Source organism: Triticum urartu, chromosome 1A (genome assembly GCF_056163025.1).
Source record: "Triticum urartu cultivar PI428250 chromosome 1A, HENAU_Tu73, whole genome shotgun sequence".
Taxonomy (NCBI): Eukaryota; Viridiplantae; Streptophyta; class Magnoliopsida; order Poales; family Poaceae; genus Triticum; species Triticum urartu.
In genome coordinates, this window is record NC_141873.1 from 575,125,884 (window position 1) to 575,135,294 (window position 9,411).

The 9,411-nt window shown below is 41.0% G+C and overlaps 1 pseudogene; it reads right to left on the bottom strand.

The window, feature by feature from the left end:
- Positions 1-645: 645 nt before the first annotated feature.
- LOC147992933 (putative B3 domain-containing protein Os03g0621600) lies at positions 646-1,214 on the bottom strand (annotated as a pseudogene).
- Between the last annotated feature and the right edge of the window lie 8,197 nt (positions 1,215-9,411).

Below are 9,411 nucleotides of genomic sequence, written 5' to 3' on the forward strand. Positions count from 1 at the left end.
GGAGTAATGAATGCGACTGGGACGCCTTGACTAGATGTAGCACACACGCACCAGAAGGCTGGAGGCCGCCATTTCCTCGTCGTTTCAATCGCCTCTTTTCCTCGGCGTCCGGAAACAACAAAGTGATCACCAGGCCACCACCACCTCCAGTTGCCCTTCTCCTTTTTGCCCCGGAAACAACCCAATAGCTGTGTGAACAACTCTCCCGTCATGATTTCCTCAAGGGCGTGTTTGGTTGCCGTGCACTACAGTACCCGCATTGCATACACTTCTCCACCCAACCTGGCTATGCAAATACAGCCTCAAATGCACCATATACATGTTTTTTGGTTGCCTGCATGGCCTCTTGCCTGCATGGGCAGAACCACACTGCCCGGTGTTTGGTTGCCTGCATGTTAGTGGACAAACCCAAAGCATGGTGTTTGGTTGTATGCAATGCCTGGTGTGCGGTAACCTCTTTGGCTAGTTGGTGAGGTTATCACCACACTTCGGCAGCACACACCATAAGCACAACAGAGTATAAACAGAGAATCAACTAGCATAACTCAGATATAAGCAGTACCACACTTTATAACAGTTCAACTCATAAACCATAAACATGTTCAAAGCAGACTCGATAGTACGCTGGAAAGAGGTGGCCCGGCCCTACTCCTTGGCGGTGAAGGCTTTGTCGTGCTTCCCGCACTTGTTTACGACCTCAGCGCCATCCTCGTCGAAGATGATGACCTTGAGGGTGTCAAGAGTGAGGAGCTTGAACGTCACCATGTAGTCGATCTTGATCTGATGAACGGTTGCGTAGGTGGCCCAACCCTGATCCAGGGTCACCCTGCCGTTTATCAGCTTGACCATCACCTTCCAGGAGCAGCCGGTGTTGTTCCTGAGCTTGAACTCTGTCGGCACCGCGACGAAGTGCTTGGTGAAGTCCAGGGGCATGGGGATGCACTCAAGCTTTGGTGCAAGGATGACCTTGCAGAAGTGAGTTGGGCCATCCTCCTGATGATAGTGGCCGTAGTTGTGGCGCTTGTTGCTGGGGGGGGGGGGTCCTCCATGCCCTCGTTGTCGCCACCCTCAGGCGTCTTTGGGTCTTCCTCGGCGGTGGGCAGCAGCACAACCTCGTCGGGCATTGGGTGAAGGGGTTGCTTGCCCTTGTTGTCAAGGGCCGGGAGCACCTCCGTGCCCATCTCATTACTCTCCTCGTTCTGCACACAATTCATGGGGTCAAGCACAACACAGAGTTCATGGCTAATTGAAGAGCATGTAGTTAAAACAACATGCCTGTCACTCTTCTCCTCCTCTACATCCCCCCTATATTTACTCACCCTGCCCACCACTACTTACCCACCCCATGTCTTCTCTCACTGTCAACCTTCCTCCTCCCCATCGCCATGAGCTCTAGCTCTAGCTCCAACGCCAACCCCTTCCCTTGGGGTATTGGCTGGAGGGCCTTCTTCCTCGGGTGGTCGGCTGGTGACCGCACCAAGTTCGAGAGCACCATGGAGGTGTGCTCGAACTTCGGCTCCATGCCGGACATGCAGAACAAATCTAATGCAGTGCTCATGAAGGCCACTAAAGAAGAGCTGAAGACGCTGATTCCTGACCCAGCGAAGGGCGTGATGGCAGTTGAAATCATTCACCGGACCACAAATCAGGCCGTCTCCGATGACGCTACACAGAGGAAGAAGTGGTGCAAGTACAAGACCTATTGGGCTCGTAATGACCACTGTGCCGCAGTGTACTAGGAGACGGCTATCGCGCCGCCGACGGTCATCGCTGGGGAGCTGATGACCCACAAGTGTAGGGGATTTATCGTAGCCTTTTTGATAAGTAAGAGTGTCGAACCCAACGAGGAGCAGAAGGAAATGATAAGCGGTTTTCAGCAAGGTATTCTCTGCAAGCATTGAAATTATCGGTAACAGATAGTTTTGTGATAAGGTAATTTGTAACGGGTAGCAAGTAATAAAAGTAAATAAGGTGCAGCAATATGGCCCAATCTTTTTTGAAGCAAAGTACAAGCCTGGACAAACTCTTATATAAAGGAAAGCGCTCCCGAGGACACATGGGAATTATCGTCAAGCTAGTTTTCATCACGTTCATATGATTCGTGTTCGGTACTTTGATAATCTGATATGTGGGTGGACCGGTGCTTGGATACTGTCCTTACTTGGACAAGCATCCCACTTATGATTAACCCCTATTGCAAGCATCCGCAACTACAACAGAAGTATTAAGGTAAACCTAACCATAGCATGAAACATATGGATCCAAATTAGCCCCTTACGAAGCAACACATAAACTAGGGTTTAAGCTTCTGTCACTCTAGCAACTCATCATCTACTTATTACTTCTCAATGCCTTCCTCTAGGCCAAAAGAATGGTGAAGTGTCATGTAGTCGACGTTCACATGACACCACTAGAGGAAAGACAACATACATCTCATCAAAATATTGATCGAATACCAAATTAACATGACTACTTATAGCAAGACTTCTCCCATGTCCTCAGGAACAAACGTAACTACTCACAAATCATATTCATGTTCATAATCAGAGGGGTATTAATATGCATAATGGATCTGAACATATGATCTTCCACCAAGTAAACCAACTAGCATCAACTACAAGGAGTAATCAACACTACTAGCAACCCACAGGTACCAATCTGAGGTTTGGATACAAAGATTGGATACAAGAGATGAACTAGGGTTTGAGATGAGATGTTGCTGGTGAAGATGTTGATGGAGATTGACCCCCTCCCGATGAGAGGATCGTTGGTGATGATGATTTCCCCCTCCCGAAGGGAACTTTCCCCGGTAGAACAGCTCCGCCGGAGCCCTAGATTGGTTCCGCCAAGGTTCCACCTCGTGGCGGCGGAGTTTCAACCCGTGAGCTTGCTTATGATTTCTTTCCTCGATGAAAGACTCCATATAGCCAAAGATGGGCATCAGAGGGCCACCAGGGGCCCACGAGGCAGGGGGTGCGACCCCACCCTCGTGGACGGTGGGTGGCCCCCTCTGGTACTTCTTTCGCCCAATATTTTTTATATATTATGAAAATTATTCCTGTGGAGTTTCAGGACTTTTGGAGATGTGCAGAATAGGTCTCTAATATTTGCTCATTTTCCAGTCCAGAATTCCAGCTGCCGGCATTCCCCTTCTTCATGTAAACCTTGTAAAATAAGAGAGAAAAGGCATAAGTATTGTGACATAATGTGTAATAATAGCCCATAATGCAATAAATATCGATATAAAAGCTTGATGCAAAATGGACGTATCAACTCCCCAAGCTTAGACCTCGCTTGTCCTCAAGCGAAAGCCGAAATCGAAAAATATGTCCACATGTTTAGAGATAGAGGTGTCGATAAAATAAAATACGGACATGAGGGCATCATGGTCATTCTTAGAACAACAACAACAACACACACACACACACACACATATATATATATATATTCATATGATCTCTTATGCTAAAGTAACAATTCATTCACATACTCAAGTATGAATCAGAAACTTCATTGAAAACCAACAAACTATAATCTCAGTCATTGAAGCAATTGCAATTTATCATAACATAGGAAAGAGTCAATATAAGAGCTTCTCAGCAAGTCCACATACTCAACCATCATTTAGTCTTTCACAATTGCTAACACTCACACGATATTTATGGTTATGAAGTTTTAATCGGACACAGAAAAAGATAGGGGCTTATAGTTTTGCCTCCCAACTTTTTACCTCAAGGGTAATGTCAACAATAATAGTTCATGAAAACTCACATCCAATTAGCCATCTATATCAGGATCTTTCCAACACATTGTGCTTGCCAAAGGATAAAATGTAAAAAGGAAAGGTGAAGATCACCATGACTCTTATATGAAGTATAAGACAAGAATAAAAGATAAGCCCTTCATAGAGGGAAGCAGAGGTTGTCATGTGCTTTTATGGTTGGATGCACAAACTCTTAATGCGAAAGAACATCACTTTATATTGCCACTTGTGATATGGACCTTTATTATGCAGTCCGTCGCTTTTATTTCTTCCCCATCACAAGTTCGTACAAAGCTTATTTTCTCCACACTAATAAATCATACATATTTAGAGAGCAATTTTTATTGCTTGCAATGATGATAGCTTACTTGAAGGATCTTACTCAATCCATAGGTAAATATGGTGGACTCTCATGGCAAAACTAGGTTTAAGGATATTTGGAAGCACAAGTAGTATCTCTACTTGGTGCAAGAATGTGGCTAGCATGAGAGGGAAAGGCAAGCTCAACATGTTGGATGATCCATGACAATATAATTTATCTCAGATGTAAGAAAACATAACCCATTACGTTGTCTTCCTTGTCCAACATCAACTCTTTAGCATCTCATATTTTAATGAGTGCTCACAATCATAAAAGATGTACAAGATAGTATATTTATATGCGAAAACCTCTCTTTCTTTATTACTTCCTATTAATTGCAACAATGATCAAAACTATGTTTGTCAACTCTCAAGAATTTTTATTCATCATACTCTTTATATGTGAAGTCATTACTCTCCATAAGATCCATATGATCTCTTTACTTCTTTTTTATTTCTTCTCTTTTATTCTATTCCCTCAAGATCATAGCAAAATAATCAATCCCTTGACTCAACACTAATCTTTATTATATATAGCTCACAGACTCGATTACATAGAAGGATCATAAAGCAAAACTCACAACTAGATCATACTAAAACTTTATTCTACTGGATCAAGATATTACCAAAAGGATCGAACTAAGAAAAACGGTAAAGATAAAAGTGTGATGGTGATACGATACAGGGGCACTCCCCCAAGCTTGGCAGTTGCCAAGGGGAGTGCCCATACCCATGTGTTTATGTCTCTTTCTTCGGGGATGGTGATGATGGAGTTGTTGATGGCGTGTGCTTCTTCCTTAATTTGCGCTTGAGGATAGAATTTTGCTCCTTTAGGTCCTCGATCTCCCGCTCAAGGCTTAGTACCTTTTTGCATAGTTCTTGTTTGTTCTCCTGCAAGAGACGAAAAGGGATAAACTCGATCTTAGGTTTCTTTGCTCTATTGGGGAGGCTTGACTTTTTGAACTCCACATGCATGTCCCCAGGTTGAGGTAATGGGACTTCATCTTCATCTGAGCTCGTCTCCTCCTTTCCCCTAGGCTCATAGTCTTCTTTTTTCTCCGTGGTCCAACCACAATGCTCCAAGTCCCCGTAGACCTTATGATCTACAAGGTAATCAGCCACATAGCTTTCTCCCTTCGAATCTTGGGATGACATATTGCTCTAATCTGCAACAGAAATAGCTTGAAACAAAGACAGAGGATATTTGCGTGATACGGTGGTCAAAACCTTCGGGAGATTATATAGTGAATTTTTACCGACCAAAAGAAGTATCATGCAAGAAAACGGAGTCCGGAGAGCACACGAGGTGCCCATGAGGCAGGGGCGCGCCCAGGGGGGTAGGGCGTGCCCTCCACCCTCGTGGACGCCTCGTGTCCTTCCCTGACTAATTCTTATTTTCCTATTTTCTTAAATATTCCAAAACGGAGAAAAATTGCCATTAGAACTGTTTTGGAGTTGGTTTACTTACCGTACCACGTACCAATTCCTTTTCAGGGTCTGAAACATTCTGGAAAGTGTCCCTTATGTATTCCTCGGGGGTTACGGTTTTAATAACATTAGTTTCAACATTTATGGGATTACCTGAGATATAATGTTTGATTCTTTGACCGTTCACCACCCTCGGATTTGTGCCTTCGAAGTTGTTGATTTTTATGGCACCGGAACGATAGACCTCCTCGATGACGTAAGGACCTTCTCATTTAGAGAGGAGTTTGCCTGCAAAAAAATCTTAAACGGGAGTTTTATAGCAATACATAATCACCTACATTAAACTCACGTTTTTGTATCCTTTTATCATGCCATCTTTTAACTTTTTCTTTAAACAGTTTGGCATTCTCATAGGCCTGGGTTCTCCATTCATCAAGTGAGCTAATGTCAAAAAGCCTCTTCTCACCGGCAAGTTTGAAGTCATAGTTGAGCTCTTTAATAGCCCAATATGTCTTATGTTCTAGTTCAAGAGGTAAGTGACATGCTTTACCATAAACCATTTTATATGGAGACATACCCATAGGATTTTATATGCAATTCTATAAGCCCATAATGCATCACCAAGTTTCTTGGACCAATTCTTTCTAGATCTATTAACAGTCTTTTGCAAAATTAATTTAAGCTCTCTATTACTTAATTCTACTTGACCACTAGACTGTGGATGATATGAAGATGCAATTCTATGATTAACATCATACTTAGCAAGCATTTTATGAAAAGCACCATGAATAAAATGTGAACCACCATCAGTCATTAGATATCTAGGGACTCCAAACCTCAGAAAAATAACTTCTTTAAGCATCTTAATAGAGGTGTTATGATCAGCACTACTAGTTGGAATAGCTTCTACCCACTTAGTAACATAATCAACAGCAACTAAAATATGTGTATACCCGTTAGAGGAAGGAAACGGTCCCATATAATCAAAACCCCAAACATCAAATGGTTCAATAACAAGTGAATAATTCATAGGCATTTCTTGACGTCTACTAACATTACCAATTCTTTGACATTCATCACAGGACAGGACAAACTTACGGGCATCCTTGAAGAGAGTAGGCCAATAAAAACCAGATTGCAATACCTTATGTGCAGTTCTGTCTCCAGCATGCTGTCCTCCATAAGCTTCGGAGTGACACTTGCGTAGGATCTGTTCCTGTTCATGCTCAGGTACACAACGTCTAATAACACCATCTACTCCTTCTTTATAAAGGTGTGGGTCATCCCAAAAGTAATGTCTTAAATCATAGAAGAAATTTTTCTTTTGCTGGTATGTGAAACTAGGTGGTATAAATTTAGCAACAATGTAATTAGCATAATCAGCATACCATGGAGCAGTACGAGAAGCATTTATGACAGCTAATTGTTCATCAGGAAAGCTATCATCAATATGTAGTGGGTCATCAAGAACAATCTCTAACCTAGACAAGTTGTCTGCAACGGGGTTCTCAGCTCCGTTTCTATCAATAATATGCAAATCAAATTCTTGTAGTAAGAGAACCCATCTAATAAGTCTAGGTTTAGCATCTTTCTTTTCCATAAGATATTTAATAGCAGCATGATCAGTGTGAACAGTTACTTTAGAATCAACAATATAAGGTCTGAACTTATCACAAGCAAACACAACTGCTAAAAATTCTTTTTCAGTAGTAGCATAATTTCTTTGAGCACTGTCTAGAGTTTTAGTAGCATATTGAATAACATTTAATTTCTTATCAACTCTTTATCCTAGAACAGCCCCTACAGCATAATCACTAGCATCACGCATGATTTCATAGTAAATTCCAATCAGAAGGTTTAACAATAGGTACAGAAATCAAAGCTTTCTTAAGTATTTCAAATGCTTCTACACAGTCATCATCAAAAGCAAAAGGAACATCTTTTTGTAAGAGATTAGTCAGAGGCCTAGAAATTTTAGGGAAGTTCTTAATGAACCTCCTATAAAAACTGGCATGACCAAGGAAACTTCTTATACCTTTAATGTCCTTAGGACACGGCATCTTTTCAATAGCATCAACTTTAGCTTTATCAACTTCAATACCTCTTTCAGAAATTTTATGCCCCAAGACAATACCTTCATTAACCATAAAGTGGCACTTCTCCCAATTCAAAACAAGATTAGTTTCTTCACATCTCTGCAGAACTCGATCAAGTTTGCTTAAGCAATCATCAAAAGAAGTCCCATAAACAGAGAAATCATCCATGAATACCTCAACAATCTTTTCACAAAAGTCAGAGAATATAGCAGTCATACATGTTTGAAAGGTAGCAGGTGCATTACATAAACCAAAAGGCATACGTCTATAAGCAAAGGTACCGAAAGGGCAAGTAAAAGTTGTCTTTTCTTGATCCTCTTTTGACACAGGTATTTGAGAGAAACCGGAATAACCATCTAGAAAGCAAAAATATGTATGCTTGGATAATCTTTCTAGCATTTGATCAATAAAAGGTAAATGGTAATGATCCTTTTTAGTAGCTTTATTTAATTTGCGGAAATCAATTACCACTCTATAACCTGTAACAATTCTTTGTGGGATCAATTCATCTTTATCATTAGGAACATCAGTAATACCTCCCTTCTTAGGGACACAATGGACAGGAGTTACCCACTGACTATCAGCAACGAGATAAATTATACCTGCCTCTAGAAGCTTTAGTATTTCTTTTCTTACCACTTCTTTCATCTTAGGATTTAAAATTCTTTGGTGATCAACAACTGGTTTAGCGTCTTTCTCCAGTTTTATTTTGTGCTGGCATAGAGTGGGACTAATGCCCTTAAGATCATCAAGAGTATATCCAATAGCAGCACGGTGCTTCTTAGAGTTTTCAATAATTTCTTTTCTTCATGCTCTGAAAGGTTAGCACTAATAATAACAGGATATATCTCTTTGTCATCAAGATAAGCATATTTAAGAGTATCAGGTAAAGGTTTAAGCTCAAACACAGGATCACCCTTAGGTGGAGGGGGATCCCCTGAGATTTCAATAGGCAAATTGTGTTTCAAGATAGGTCCCTGTTTAAAGAATACTTCATCTATTTCCCTTCTTCCATTCATAAACATATCATTTTCATGGTCTAGCAAACATTGTTCTAAAGGATCACTAGGAGGCACGACAATAGAAGCAAGACGAATAATTTCATCTTTACTAGGCAATTCTTTATCATGGGGTTATCTACAAAATTTAGCAAAATTAAACTCATGAGACATATCCCCTAAACCAACAGAAACAATATCCTTATTGCAGTCTATCTTAGCATTAACAGTATTCAAGAAGGGTCTACCAAATATAATGGGACAAAATTCATCTTGTGGGGAACCAAGAACAAGAAAATCAGCAGGATATTTAACTTTCCCACACAAGACTTCAACATCTCTAACAATCCCAACTGGTGAAATAGTATCTCTATTGGCAAGCTTAATTGTAACATCAATCTCTTCTATCTCAGCAGGTGCAATATCATGCATAATTTCTTTGTATAAGGAATGAGGTATTGCACTTGCACTAGCACCCATATCACATAAGACATGATAGCAATGATCTCCTATTTTAACAGAAATAACAGGCATGCCTACAACAGGTCTATGTTTATTTTTAGTACCAGGTCTAGCAATTCTAGCAGATTCATTGCAGAAGTAAATAACATGCCCATCAATGTTATCGGCCAAGAGATCTTTAACCATAGCAACACTAGGTTCAACTTTAATTTTCTAAGGGGGTTTGGGTGTCTTAATATTACTTTTGTTGACCACACTTGAAGCTTTAGCATGATCCTTTATTCTAACAGGGAAAGGTGGTTTC